This window comes from Lycium barbarum, chromosome 1, assembly GCF_019175385.1.
Source record: "Lycium barbarum isolate Lr01 chromosome 1, ASM1917538v2, whole genome shotgun sequence".
NCBI lineage: Eukaryota > Viridiplantae > Streptophyta > Magnoliopsida > Solanales > Solanaceae > Lycium > Lycium barbarum.
Genome location: NC_083337.1, coordinates 104,097,321 through 104,113,213, shown reverse-complemented (window position 1 = coordinate 104,113,213; position 15,893 = coordinate 104,097,321).

Sequence of the window (15,893 nt, the reverse complement as noted above, 5' to 3'; positions counted from 1 at the left end):
CTAAAGTTGAGGCTCCTCTTTGCTCCTCCAGAGTGAGCTAAGTATGAGAGAACTGAAATAGGGCCTTACTCTGGGACTCGCCCTCCTCCCTATCTGTAGGGGGCTCCCGTTCAGTCCTTCTTTCCGTCACTGTCTTGCCCTACTGGGCTGCTATAGCTTTTCCTTTCATCAACTTTGCTGAAAACATAACGCACGGTTAGGGAAAAGGGAATTCTTATATTATAGCTCTATCGCACGATCTATGAAGAAGGAAGACGATCATCATGCCTAAATGCCCCGCAGCCTCTTGTTTATAAGTGTGGCGCGCTTCACACCCATAAATAAGGCTCTACTGGACGCGGCTCATAGACACACCCTAGGACGAAACTGCTCTGATACAACTTTTGTCACGACCTAACTAGAGGGCCATGACGGGTACCTAGAGCTGACTACCGAGCACCGCATATCCTTCTAGCTATCGTACTCATCTCACACAAACATAATTCTCAAAGTAAACTTACTATGAAATGGTCACCAACATCTAAAAATTTATACATATAAATACGCATATGCCCATAAGGCTACAAAAATGATATACAAAATATACACTAATAAGATCATATGGCACCTACTACCCACACATATGTATCTACGAGCCTCTAACTGAAGTGCTGAACATGAGGATGGGATAGGACCCCGCCATGCCCTCAATATGTATACAAAAGAATGTACCAATAAGCGGCGACTCCGGAGTAATGGAGTGCTCCTGTACAGCTACTGGTAAGGCTCCTAGGTGTCCGGGCCGTCTCTCTGTCTACTTGTGGGCATGAACACAGCGTCCATAAAAGAAAAGACGTCAGTACGACAATGTACTGAGTATGTAAGGCGTATATGATAACATAATAAGGAAGTATAGAAATCATGAGAAGAAAGGATAACTGTAACTACTTGCCTCTTGAGGAGGAATCATGCATGCTCACTTTTACCTTTAAAATAAATCACACATACATACATAACAGTCTGAATCAATAACATCATTAGCCCGTGTCTGGGGTAATCATCTCACGCCGCCTACTAGTAGTGCTGTCATCATCCATATGTCGCCCACCATAGTGGTGATGCCCGTGCCATTTAGACATGGTGTAATAGGCCGCCCGCCTTAGCGGTGCGGCCCGACCATGTAGGCACGGTGTAATCATCATTATATACTTAACATGAAGCATGCATAAGAGCTGAAGTAAAAGCCGTAACTCTATCGGAGTGACGTAAGGTCAGTAACCTCCGATTATTTTATGGAATAATCATAATCGTCATGTCTCACCTTAAAGGAACTAGCATTATAAGGAGAGACTACCAATAGTTAATAACATCAAGGAATGACGTAAAAATCATGAACATCATAATAACATCATATCATGAGCTTTAAAATCTCTGGACATAGATTCATCACTATCATCATCGTTTTGATAACACATCTCTTAGCTCTATCTCATGAGATGCTCTTAGTAATCATGGACTTGTAAATTATTATTTTTAAAAGTAAGGAAGTCATAGAAATATAGAGGAAATCTTGTTATAGGAATCATACCTTAGAAAACAAGGGGCTGGCCTTACATACCTTTATATCTCTTTAACTCTATTGACTAAATGGTTTCCTTCCAAGCTTGCGATTCTACATTCAAGAGAAGTTGTACCATGGTTAAGCCATTGAAAACATGCCTAATTTAAAGCTAAATCGACTAAGAGATAATGAAAATTTGGGCAGCATTTCCTTTGTTTCTACAACTTTCTCCATATAATAAACGACTCCTAAACATCATTAACAATACCTAAGACACCATAATCAATAAACTTCTTCAAGTTAAACATTATTCAATCCTTACACTGCCCTTCCAATGTCATCCATAACCAAAACTATGACATAATACCATATATATTCTCATATAATACTCCTTTAACATCATTTGCATTATTCACCACAAGATTTTACTCATAACATGTCAAGAACTATAATTCAAGTCCTGTTAATGTTCAAGAATACCACTATTTTCATATTTGAACTTCATACTCTACTTTCTTCCATAATCGAAGTCTTTCAACTACTCAATATTCTTAGTAACATGAATTAAATGTGAAACTCACCTTTGATCACATAGAAATGGTCTTTAGATGAAAATACTCCACTTGGAGAAAAGCTCAACTTCAATTCTAAAGGAATTTCTAGCTTCCATTAACCCTAATGATCACTTATGCACTTGATTTCCCTTGATTATTGGTGTTTAATCCTTGGTTTGTCTTGGATATGTGTTAATATGATATGGGGAATATTCTAGAGGTTTCAAGAGTTGAAGAGAAAGTGAAATCTGAAAATTATGAACAAGGGACTTTTATTTATAGCTAGAATCGAAAAATTCTAGATAGGCGGTTCGACGGCCAGGTCAATGGTCCGTCAATTGTCTCAGTGATTTGGGCCTGCAGATTTCAGTTTACAGAAACATGTTGATGGTGCACAGTGACGGTCCGTCGACATGTCGATGGCCCGTCGACACTGACTAGTGATTGCAGAATTTGCTGAATCAGTTCTGTTACACCTCGAAAAATTTCCCGTTGGTACGCAAGTGAACGAACTAATGATGTGTGCGAGGAGTGTGAGTGTATAAAGTTTCATGATCAATGTGCGTAAATGGACGAGAATTATTAGAATGAAAAGTCGAGAAATGAGAAAAATTGAAAGTTGGCAAAACTGCCCAGTGGTCGTATAGTGCAAAATACGGACCGTAAAGTGCAATACGGTCCGTAAACTTGAAGTCGTAAACTGGCATGTCCAACTTCAACTTTCTGCCAGCCGAGGAAATGGCTAAATACGACCTGGTGGACGGACCGTAAAGTGATTTACGGCCCGTAAACCATAGTCATAAATCACCATGCATGCAGGCCAAAGTTTCTGGTTCTGCTTAAGCTTAAAAATGACCACGAGGGACGGTCCGTAAACTGAAATATGGACCGTAAACCTCCATGGACGACCACTATTCACCCAGCATAGATTTTCCAATTCATTAAATATGAGGATCAAGACTTACTTTATTTCATTACAACATTACACCACTTCTCTCTATAACTTCTCTCTACATTTATTATATGAGTTTTCAAGGATTATAAGCCATCAATAACATTAAGATAAGTGAATCAAGGATAAGGGAATCATCAAGGACCATCCAAGTCAAGAAATTCAAATGGAGAAAAACTAGGATTTTGCTCAAAGAAGAGTATTATCAACCAAAGCTTGTTCCTACAACTTCTAAGGTAAGATTCATGATTTTTACATGATGTTTAAGGTGTTGGAGAATTAAAGTACATGGATTGTAGAAAATATGGTCAACTAGGTCATGAATGATGAATAGTGACATTTTGAGAAATAGTTTGAATTGAGTTATGAATGTTGTTGTGTTGTGATATGAATGTGTTATAAATGGTATTAAGATCATGAACTAAACACTTTAGACGAATGGACGAAGATGGGTGTTATGACCATGAATGTGGGTGAATTAGAGGCAAATTGAGGAATCTAGATAATGCGGATAATGTGAATGACTAATGGCCATTGTTATGATATTAATGAAGGTATAAACGCTAGCATTGGAAGGGAACGTGCAAGTGTAAAATAGTTCGACGGAAAGGTATGTAAGGCTAACCCTTCTTTCATAAGGCATGGTTCTTGGCCAAATTTCTAATTCCTCTATATGAGTATGTTGTATTCAAATGATTGACACTCCGAGCTCATAAGCTCACGATCCTCAACATGTACTACGATTGTACTACACCCCTCATATGACGAGTAAGTCTATGATATAGAAGTAACGATAATGATGATGATAGTAATGATAATGATATCAATAATGATGCTAAAGGTGCCTACGGGCTATTATACCTATATGTGCCTATGAAGGGCTATAATGAACCCCGAGCTTATAACGCCAGGTAGAATATATGTATATGAACATCTATGAAGTATGTATACGATTACGAAACGCGCGCGCACATCTGCAGATGGTACGGATAACCCTGAAGCCTTGGTAGGGCCAGGTAGAAATAACATTGAGCCTTGGTTGGCTAAGTACGTATGAAACACCGAACCTTATGGTCGGGCACGCTATGTATGTATATAAGTGTATGGCTATGTATATAATATGAATATGAATGTGAAAAGACTATGTATAAGAATACGAATAAGGACATGTATATGAATATGAGCACAAGTATGGTACGAGTACTATTATGGGATACGGATGATGATGTAGGTGTACTAATACGTATGAAAAATGGAAAGCCCTACGAAAAGCAAGTAAGCGACATGATGATGATGATATTACTGCCTCCCCTCCTATGCTATTTTCATATGATATCTATTATGCTTCTATATTGATGTTGATCAAGCTTTACATACTCAGTACATTCTTCGTACTGACGTCCTTTTGTTTGTGGACGCTGCGTCATGCCCGCAGGTGCACAGGGAGACAGACTTGATCCATAGCTGCTTATTCAGAGATTGCATAGCAGAGCTCCATTTCTTTCGGAGCCGTAGCTTTTGGGTACTTATTCTTTTGTGTATATAATTATGGGCATAGCGGGGTCCTGTCCCGCTCATACGATATGTCATACTCTTAGAGGCTCGTAGTCATGTGTATGTGGGTAGAGATGTTCGGCCATGTCGGCCCATGTTTGTATATCTTTTGTTAGCCACGTCGGCCTTGTACTTATGATGTGGGACAGATGTCTATGATATGTTAAATGATGATGGTCGTCTAATGGAATCAATATGATTAACGATAAGAAAAGCACGAATTGACTTATGGTTCACCTAGATGTTATGTTATGTACGATAAGGGGGTGCTCGGGTGGGGTAGCACCGGGTGCTCGTCGCGGCCCCCTAGCCGGGTCGTGACAAGTTCAAATTGCGTTGATTCGATCCGTTCAACTTATAATCCCATAAATTATTAGGAATACCTGCTGGTACATTTGTACACGGGGTAAGACACTTTCTACCTTAACTTTCTCCAACGAGCTTTCTTCTCTCGCCTCAAATATCGTTGGAATCTTAATTAGAATCATTAAGTATCCCTTCTTACTTGTAGGGGCATCATATACACCTTAACTTGCGTTAGTCTATTCACTGCACAACAACCCGAAATTTCGAGATGTAACACAATTGATCACTAATCCTTATATTTTATTTTGTTTTATGAAAAAACTGGGAGTTGGAGTTCTCATCCTAAAACTCTTTCATAGCCCAAACATAATTGGGCGAGCAGCTATAGGGATTCGTCCAAGTCAAATTAGGAGTTAGGCTCGTGTAAAGAGCCCAACATCTCTTTACCCCCCCCCCCCTCTACCGCCTCCCCTTTTACTGTTTTTATTATCGGAAAAGGTCCAAAAATACCCTGGAACTATTAGAATTGGTACAAAAATACCCTTCATCCACCTTTAAGCCCCCAAATACCCCTATCGTCCACCTATGAGGTCTAATATAAGCCTTATTTCTAACAGCCCCATCTCATTTATGACATGTCAGAATTTAATTAGTTACCCCATATAATTGTAACACCTCGTAACTTCGGGCGAAAGTTTGACTCATAGGATGATAATATAATGGGACCAATATGAGGGTTATAGGAAGTGTTTTGAAAACCAATGAAGTCATAAGAAATGTCTTTAGGCAAAGAAAAGTTGGAAGCCACTCTACGGGGCATGTTTGCAAGTGAGTTTATAGAAGGTCTTATTTCCAATGACCATAACCCCTCTATTAATTTGGAATTTGGGAAACCTTCCTTGGTGAAAGTTGTATCCCTTTGAAATAGCTTTCCAACCATAGGTCGTGGGCCCTCACAGCATATCGAGATCAAAAGTTATGGCCATTATACGACAGACTGTCCGAGCAGAAAATTTCTACCGACCATTTGACGGTCCGTAGGAAATTTTGACGGCCATAAAAAAAATTGACGGTCCGTCAAATTGACTTAGGGCAGCGTAAAATGGTCACAGAAACCCATATTTTGCTGGGCATTTTTACGGACCATTTTGACGGTCCGTCAAACAGTTTGACGGTCCGTAAAAATGAGCGTAGAATTGCCCGACGGGTCAGATTTTATGATGTTAATAAGAGACCCAAGCTCATTTTTTTTCATTCCCATTTCTCCTCCACGACTCAAGGGTTCTCTAGATCCATCCAAAAACTTCATATGCAAGAATCCAAGTGAAACTAAAGATCCACTTCATCAATCCACAAAACTATGTGTGAGAAACACATCAAATCCATTCAAGTCAAGAAATTCCATGGAAGGTGGAACTAGGGTTTTGTTCAAGTGAATCATTTCAACTCAAGGCTTATTCCTACAATAACTAAGGTAAGTTTTATGATGTTTCATGATGATTAAAGTGTTGATAAGTTCTTGGGAGAATAGTAAATGGGTTTGATAAAGAGAATTATATGAACTATGCTATGGTTTTTGGATTGTTGACTTGGGATTGTTGTATTCATATGGGTGATGAAGAATGATGTTAATTACATCTAATTAAGATTGTAGAATCACCTAGAAGTAATAGAATGGGAATTCGGTGAAGAAATCACCATTAATGGATACTGTGGAGCTTCATGCCCACTAAGTGTTTGATAAAATGCTTAGATGACCAAAGCATGAATATTATTGCTAATATAGAATCCCTTTGACTTGTATTGATATAGATCAAAGTTGAGAGGGTTGACGAACATTGTATTACGCTCAAATGCTAGAATTAAGGTATGTGAGGCTAACTATCTACGTTAGGGAATATTCATGATTCTCCCTACACCTCATTCTTCATACTTGTCAGCAATTTGACTCAGAATATTGTTTAGCCCTAGTTTCATGATATGATATAGAACTGTTATCTTCTAGGGTTGTAGTTACAGAATTCGTTCATGGTTGTCACTTTGAACATCATGAACTGAGCACGTAATATTTATAGACTTATGCATTACTATCACACGAGTCTCAATTAGTGTATAACCAGTTATTTGCAAGAGTCCCATAATCAGAAACAATTATCATGCTATCAGCTATAGCCAGTCTCAATTTTGTAAATTGTTAATGTTGAACACCTGTATCTGTACTCTTGGGCCCTAGGCCACAATTTATGCATACGTATTGCTTGGGCCAGAGGCCACAGTTTTTGTGCACATTATTTGGGCCCCAGGCCACAGTTATATTTATAGTTTTACAGGTGATTCTTCATCCAGAACAGGGAGTACTTTAGCTTCTTTCTTTCCTGTTTAGTTCAGTTTCAGTTTCAGTTTCAGTTTCAGTTCTAGTATTTTATTGCTTCAGTTGCTTTACATACCAGTATAATTCAAATGTACTGATGTCCCTTTTTATTGCTTGGGGGCCTGCATCTCGCGATGCAGGTAAAGATACACAGGTTGACGACTCAGCTAATTAGGAGTGCACGTATCAGCTACTGGTGAGCCCCACATTTCTTCGGGGCGTTGTCAGCTATCCAGTTATTTCAGTTTATAGACAGCTCTATCATTCAGTACTCTTAGAGGCTTCATAGACACAGTTCAGACAGTCAGACATTTATTATATTAGCCTTGTTAGCAGTTGTTCAATCGTTTTGGTTTAGCCATGTTGGCTACTGTCAGATATATTTCAGATTGTCTAAGTATTTCCGCATTATGATTTCAGTCAGACCTTTAGTATATCATCATGTGTTTAGTTGTTTCCACATTCAGTTACGTTTTGATATCTCATGTTGATTCAGTCAGCCACTTGGTTCGCTCGGTCACATGCAGTCATGCACCGGGTGCCGTGTTACGCCCAGGCCCAGGTTCGGGGCGTGACAAAGCTTGGTATCAGAGCCCCAGGTTCAAGTGTCTTAGGGAGTCTATGAAGCCGTGTCCAGTGGGGTCTCTTTTATATGTGTGAGGGCCCCACACATATAAACAGTTGACCGCCAACACATTCAGGATTTGTTTCACTTCTTTCATACTCTAGTTTGTGCAGATAGAGTAATGCTTTTAGGAATTCTTCTAACTTGTGCGAATTACGTATTTCAGAAATGGCTCCAAAAAGGAAGTACAACAAGAAAAATACGGATACTAGCTAGAGGGCTACCGCTGACGCAGCAACAGAAGGGGGCACTCAAGCCCAGGCAGCCGCCACATCTAATGTCGCTGCTACACCTCCCAATACTTCTGATGCAGATGTTAGAGGAGCTATTCAGCTACTCACTTAAATTTTGGCAAATCAGGCCCAGCGACAGGAAACGGCCCCTAGCTCAGGTGCTAGTAGTGGGTCAAACAGTTCTAGGACTCCGGAGTTTATGCGGATGAAGCTGCCTGTGTTCACAGGGTCAATGAAGGAGGAAGACCCCCAGAATTTCATTGATGGACTCCAGAAAATATTTCGTGGATGCATGCTACTGATACAAAGGCAGCATAATTCGGGGCTTTCCAGCTGCAAGATGTGGCCCATATTTGGTATGAGACATGGGAACAGTCCCGAGGGGAGGATGCACCTTCTGCTACTTGGGACGAATTTGAAGACGCTTTTATTGAACATTTCATGCCAATTAAGGTTAGAGAAGCCAAGGCTATAGATTTTGAGAATCTAAGGCAAAAGGACATGACTGTTTAGGACTATTACCTCAAGTTCGTGTCATTGTCCAGACATGCCCCTCACATGGTTCCTGATATGAGAGCCGTGGTTAGAAGATATGTACTTGGGCTTAAACCCGAGTTGCACAGGGATGCCAACACAGCTACTCAGAATGACAAGATGACTATTTCCAAGATACTGGCATTCGTACAAGGTAACGAGACAAGAATGAAGGAAGAAGAAGCCCTGCAGAAGCAAAAAGATAGAGAGTTTAGCAAGAGGGCTAAGTCTGCTGGTAATTTCAGTCATGGGGGATCTCAAGGTGATGGCAACCGTTAGTTTTTTAAGAATAGGTCATCAAGACCTGCTCCCTCAACAGCTAGTGCTCCATTTCAGAGGTCCAAGTTTAACCAGAAAGACCGGAACTTCGGAACGGCAGGCTCACATTCACAGGCCAACGTGACCAACTGTGGTTTTCAACACCCTACTTGCAACACTTGTGGTAAGAAACATTCAGGAGTATGCCGTTTGGGCATGGATGGTTGTTTTGGGTGTGGTCAGCCGGGTCATTTTCTGCGGGATTGTCCGTCCGCAAGACAGAATACCGGAGGTAACAGTAATATAGCTCAGTCCACAAATTCAGCAGCTCCCCGAAATTCCCAAGCCCAGCAGGGGTGCAGGGAAACAAAGTCCGGTAATACGGGCGGTGGTCAGAATCGTCTGTATGCACTGTCAGGTCGCCAGGATACAGAGGCTCGTGGAGATGTTGTCACAGGTATGCTAATAGTCTTCACCTTCGATGTATACTCTCTTATGGACCCAGGATCCACTCTATCTTATGTAACCCCGTATATTGCTAAGAAATTTGGGATAGAACCCAAAAAGTTGCAAGAACCATTCGAAATATCCACACCGGTTGGGGAATCAGTTATAGCTAGGCGTATCTATAGAGGTTGTCCAGTGTTAATCTACCATCGCAGCACCATAACAGACTTAATAGAATTGGAGGTGGTAGATTTTGACGTAATTATGGGCATGGATTGGTTAGAGTCCTGTTATGCCTCTGTGGGTTGTAGAACCAAAACTGTGACATTTGATTTTCTCGATAAACTTATAGAATGGAAAGGTAATTCAGTAGCATCTACGGGTAGATTTATTTCCTACCTTAGTGCCAGAAAGATGATCTCCAAGGGGTATATTTATCACTTAGTTCGAGTCAGGGATGCAGATGCCCAAACTCCAGCTCTTCAGTCAGTACCAGTTGTCAGTGAATTTCCAGAAGTCTTTCCAGATGACCTACCTGGAGTCCCTCCCGATAGGGAAATTGATTTTAGAATTGACCTACTTCCCGGCACTAAGCCGATATCTATTCCACCGTATAGGATGGCCCCAGCAGAGTTAAAGGAGTTAAAAGTTCAGTTGAAGGATCTTCTTGATAAGGGATTTATATGGCCAAGTGTCTCACCTTGGGGCGCACCGGTCTTGTTTGTCCGAAAGAAGGATGGATCCTTGCGTATGTGTATAGACTACCGCCAGTTGAATAAGGTCACTATTAAAAATAAGTATCCTCTTCCTAGAATAGATGACCTATTTGATCAACTTCAGGGTGCTCATTGTTATTCGAAGATTGACCTCAGATTAGGCTACCATCAGTTAAAGGTTAAGGAAGTTGACATTCCAAAGACCGCTTTCAGAACCCGTTATGGTCATTTTGAATTTCTTGTCATGTCGTTTGGGTTGACGAATGCACCAACATCTTTCATAGATCTTATGAACAGAGTATTCAAGCCTTATCTTGATTTATTTGTCATTGTGTTTATTGATGACATATTGGTGTATTCCTGTAGTGAGACAGATCATACAGAGCATCTCAGAATAGTGTTGCAGACTCTCAAGGATCGTGAGCTTTATGCAAAATTCTCCAAGTGCGAGTTTTGGCTCAAATCAGTGGCCTTCTTAGGCCATGTCATTTCAGGTGAAGGTGTTAAGGTGGACCTTCAAAAAATTGATGCTGTCAAGAACTGGCCCAGACCTACCTCAGCATCAGACATCAGAAGTTTCTTGGGCCTAGCAGGTTATTATAGGCGTTTTGTTGAGGGATTTTCCTCTATCTCAGCTCCGCTGACTAAGCTGACTCAGAAGAAAGTCAAATTCCAATGGTCAGATGCTTGTGAGCGAAGCTTTGAAGAGTTGAAGAAGAAATTGACTTCTGCTCCAGTTTTGACGCTGCCAGAGGGAACTGAAGGGTTCGTGGTTTATTGTGATGCTTCGGGAGTTGGTCTCGGATGTGTCTTAATGTAGCATGGTAAGGTTATAGGTTATGCATCTCGTCAGCTCAAGGTTCACGAAAAGAATTATCCGACTCATGACCTAGAGTTGGCAGCTGTAGTTTTTGCACTTAAGATATGGCGTCATTATTTGTATGGAGTGCATGTTGATATTTTCACAGATCATAAAATCCTGCAGTATATCTTCAAGCAAAGGGAGCTGAATCTTAGGCAAAGGAGATGGCTCAAATTGCTTAAGGATTATGATGTGGATATTCTTTATCATCCGGGGAAAGCGAATGTTGTAGCTGATTCTCTTAGTCGGCATTCCATGGGAAGTCTAGCCCACGTGGACGTAGATAAGAGAGTTATGACAAAGGAAGTTCACCATTTGGCCAATCTTGGAGTTCGCCTTATGGACTCCGAGGATGGTGGTGTGGTTGTTCAGAATAGGTGTCTTTCCTCTTTAGTCGTGGAAGTCAAGGAGAAACAGTTTAATGATCCCTACTTGTTGCAGCTGAAAGAGGGGATTCACAAACATAAGACGACGGCTTTCGAACAAGGGGGAGATGATGGTACCTTGAGGTACTGAGGCAGATTATGTGTTCCAGATGTAGATGGACTCAGAGAGCGAATCATGTCAGAAGCTCACAATTCTAGGTATTCAATTCAACCAGGTTCCACTAAGATGTATCATGATCTTAAGGAGATTTACTGGTGGAACGATATGAAGAGGAATGTGGCAGATTTTATAGCTAGGTGTTCAAATTGTCAGCAAGTGAAAGCCGAACACCAGAGGCCTGGTGGCTTGGCTCAGATTACTGATATTCCTGTCTGGAAATGGGAAATGATCAATATGGATTTTATATCAGGTCTACCTCGTTCAGCTAGGAGACATGACTCTATTTGGGTGATCATCGACCGACTTACTGAGTCAGCGCACTTTTTGCCAGTCAAGACCACAGATTCAGCAGAAGATTATGCCAAGATGTATGTTAATGAGATTTTCAGATTGCATGGGACACCTGTGTCCATTATTTCAGATCGTGGTGCTCAGTTCACAGTGAACTTCTGGAAATCCTTTCAGAAAGGATTGGGTACCAAGTTGAACCTCAGCACAGCTTTCCATCCACAAACAGATGGTCAGGCAGAGCGCACTATTCAGACCCTTGATGACATGTTGAGAGCATGTGTCCTAGATTTCATGGGTAATTGGGATGACCATTTACCTCTCATCGAGTTTTCCTATAATAACAGTTATCATGCTAGCATTGGAATGACACCGTTTGAAGCTATGTATGGGCGAAGGTGCAGATCACCAATTGGTTGGTTCGAAGTAGGTGAAGCAGAGTTTTTAGGACCAGACTTGGTTTATCAAGCTATGGAGAAAGTCAAGTTAATACATGAGCATTTGAAAACTGCTCAGAGTCGCCAGAAGTCTTACACAAATGTGAAGCGAAGGGACTTAGAATTTTCAGTTGACAATTGGGTGTTCCTTAAAGTCTCACCTATGAAGGGTGTTATGCGATTTGGCAAGAAAGGGAAGCTCAGTCCAAGATATATTGGACCTTACAGAATTTTACGAAAGGTCGGTCTAATAGATTATGAACTTGAGTTGCCACAAGAGTTAGCTGTTGTTCACCCAGTGTTTCATGTATCCATGTTGAAGAAGTGTGTGGGAGACCCTTCGTTGGTTGTTCCTGCTGATGCTATAACAGTTAAGGATGGCCTCACCTATGAGGAGATCCCTGTATCCATTCTTGATCGTCAGGTTCGTAAGTTGAGAACTAAGGAAGTAGCCTCAGTGAAAGTCTTGTGGATGAGTCAGAAAGTTGAGGAAGCTATATGGGAAGCCGAGGAGGATATGAAATCCATGTACCCGCATTTGTTTCAGCCCGCAGAAGAGATTTTTGATGAAGCACCAAGATTTTGAGGTACGTAAGCTTTCTTTTCATGCTTTTGGTCGTGTGTGGCCAATTTATAGTGCTATTGTGATGTAGCCCTGTGAGGCAATGATATTGTGGGTTGTTGTGATAGGTTGGTAATGCCATATTACAGGGGAAACTTTGGCGAAATTTTTGTATAATCCCGAATGTTTATCATTCGAGGACGAATGATCCTAAGGGGGAGATATTGTAACACCTCGTAGCATCGGGCGAAAGTTTGACTCATAGGATGATAATATAATGGGACCAATATGAGGGTTATAAGAAGTGTTTTGAAAACCAATGAAGTCATAAGAAATGTCTTTGGGCAAAGAAAAGTTGGAAGCCACTCTACGGGGCATGTTTGCAAGTGAGTTTATAGAAGGTCTTACTTCCAACAACCATAACCCCTCTATTAATATGGAATTTGGGAAAACTTCCTTGACGAAAGTTGTATCCCTTTGAAATATATTTCCAACCATAGTTCGTGGGCCCTCACAGCATATCGGGATCAAAAGTTATGGCCATTATACGATAGACTGTCCGAGCAGAAAATTTCTACGGACCATTTGACGGTCCGTAGGAAATTTTGACGGCCGTAAAACAATTTGACGGTCCCGTCAAATTGACTCAGGCCAGCGTAAAATGGTCACAGAAACCCATATTTTGCGGGGCATTTTTACGGACCATTTTGACGGTCCGTCAAACAGTTTGACGGTTCGTAAAAATGGGCGTAGAATTGCCCGACGGGTCAGATTTTAAGATGTTAATAAGAGACCCAAGCTCATTTTTTTCCATTCCCATTTCTCCTCCACGACTCAAGGGTTCTCTAGAGCCATCCAAACACTTCATATGCAAGAATCCAAGTGAAACTAAAGATCCACTTCATCAGTCCACAAAACTAAGTGTGAGAAACACATCAAATCCATTCAAGTCAAGAAATTCCATAGAAGGTGGAACTAGGGTTTTGTTCAAGTGAAGAATTTCAACTCAAGGCTTATTCCTACAATAACTAAGGTAAGTTTTATGATGTTTCATGATGATTAAAGTGTTGATAAGTTCTTGGGAGAATAGTAAATGGGTTTGATAAAGAGAATTATATGAACTATGCTAGGGTTTTTGGATTGTTGACTTGGGATTGTTGTATTCATATGGGTGATGAAGAATGATGTTAATTACATCTAATTAAGATTGTAGAATCACCTAGAAGTAATAGAATGGGAATTAGGTGAAGAAATCACCATTAATGGAGACTGTGGAGCTTCATGCCCACTAAGTGTTTGATAAAATGCTTAGATGACCAAAGCATGAATATTATTGCTAATATAGAATCCCTTTGACTTGTATTGATATAGATCAAAGTTGAGAGGGTTGACGAACATTGTATTACGCTCAAATGCTAGAATTAAGGTATGTGAGGCTAACTATCTACGTTAGGGAATATTCATGATTCTCCCTACACCTCATTCTTCATACTTGTCAGCAATTTGACTCAGAATATTGTTTAGCCCTAGTTTCATGATATGATATAGAACTGTTATCTTCTAGGGTTGTAGTTACAGAATTCGTTCATGGTTGTCACTTTGAACATCATGAACTGAGCACGTAATATTTATAGACTTATGCATTACTATCACACGAGTCTCAATTAGTGTATAACCAGTTATTTGCAAGAGTCCCATAATCAGAAACAATTATCATGCTATCAGCTATAGCCAGTCTCAATTTTGTAAATTGTTAATGTTGAACACCTGTATCTGTACTCTTGGGCCCTAGGCCACAATTTATGCATACGTATTGCTTGGGCCAGAGGCCACAGTTTTTGTGCACATTATTTGGGCCCCAGGCCACAGTTATATTTATAGTTTTACAGGTGATTCTTCATCCAGAACAGGGAGTACTTTAGCTTCTTTCTTTCCTGTTTAGTTCAGTTTCAGTTTCAGTTTCAGTTCTAGTATTTTATTGCTTCAGTTGCTTTACATACCAGTATAATTCAAATGTACTGATGTCCCTTTTTATTGCTTGGGGGCCTGCATCTCGCGATGCAGGTAAAGATACACAGGTTGACGACTCAGCTAATTAGGAGTGCACGTATCAGCTACTGGTGAGCCCCACATTTCTTCGGGGCGTTGTCAGCTATCCAGTTATTTCAGTTTATAGACAGCTCTATCATTCAGTACTCTTAGAGGCTTCATAGACACAGTTCAGACAGTCAGACATTTATTATATTAGCCTTGTTAGCAGTTGTTCAATCGTTTTGGTTTAGCCATGTTGGCTACTGTCAGATATATTTCAGATTGTCTAAGTATTTCCGCATTATGATTTCAGTCAGACCTTTAGTATATCATCATGTGTTTAGTTGTTTCCACATTCAGTTACGTTTTGATATCTCATGTTGATTCAGTCAGCCACTTGGTTCGCTCGGTCACATGCAGTCATGCACCGGGTGCCGTGTTACGCCCAGGCCCAGGTTCGGGGCGTGACAAAGCTTGGTATCAGAGCCCCAGGTTCAAGTGTCTTAGGGAGTCTATGAAGCCGTGTCCAGTGGGGTCTCTTTTATATGTGTGAGGGCCCCACACATATAAACAGTTGACCGCCAACACATTCAGGATTTGTTTCACTTCTTTCATACTCTAGTTTGTGCAGATAGAGTAATGCTTTTAGGAATTCTTCTAACTTGTGCGAATTACGTATTTCAGAAATGGCTCCAAAAAGGAAGTACAACAAGAAAAATACGGATACTAGCTAGAGGGCTACCGCTGACGCAGCAACAGAAGGGGGCACTCAAGCCCAGGCAGCCGCCACATCTAATGTCGCTGCTACACCTCCCAATACTTCTGATGCAGATGTTAGAGGAGCTATTCAGCTACTCACTTAAATTTTGGCAAATCAGGCCCAGCGACAGGAAACGGCCCCTAGCTCAGGTGCTAGTAGTGGGTCAAACAGTTCTAGGACTCCGGAGTTTATGCGGATGAAGCTGCCTGTGTTCACAGGGTCAATGAAGGAGGAAGACCCCCAGAATTTCATTGATGGACTCCAGAAAATATTTCGTGGATGCATGCTACTGATACAAAGGCAGCATAATTCGGGGC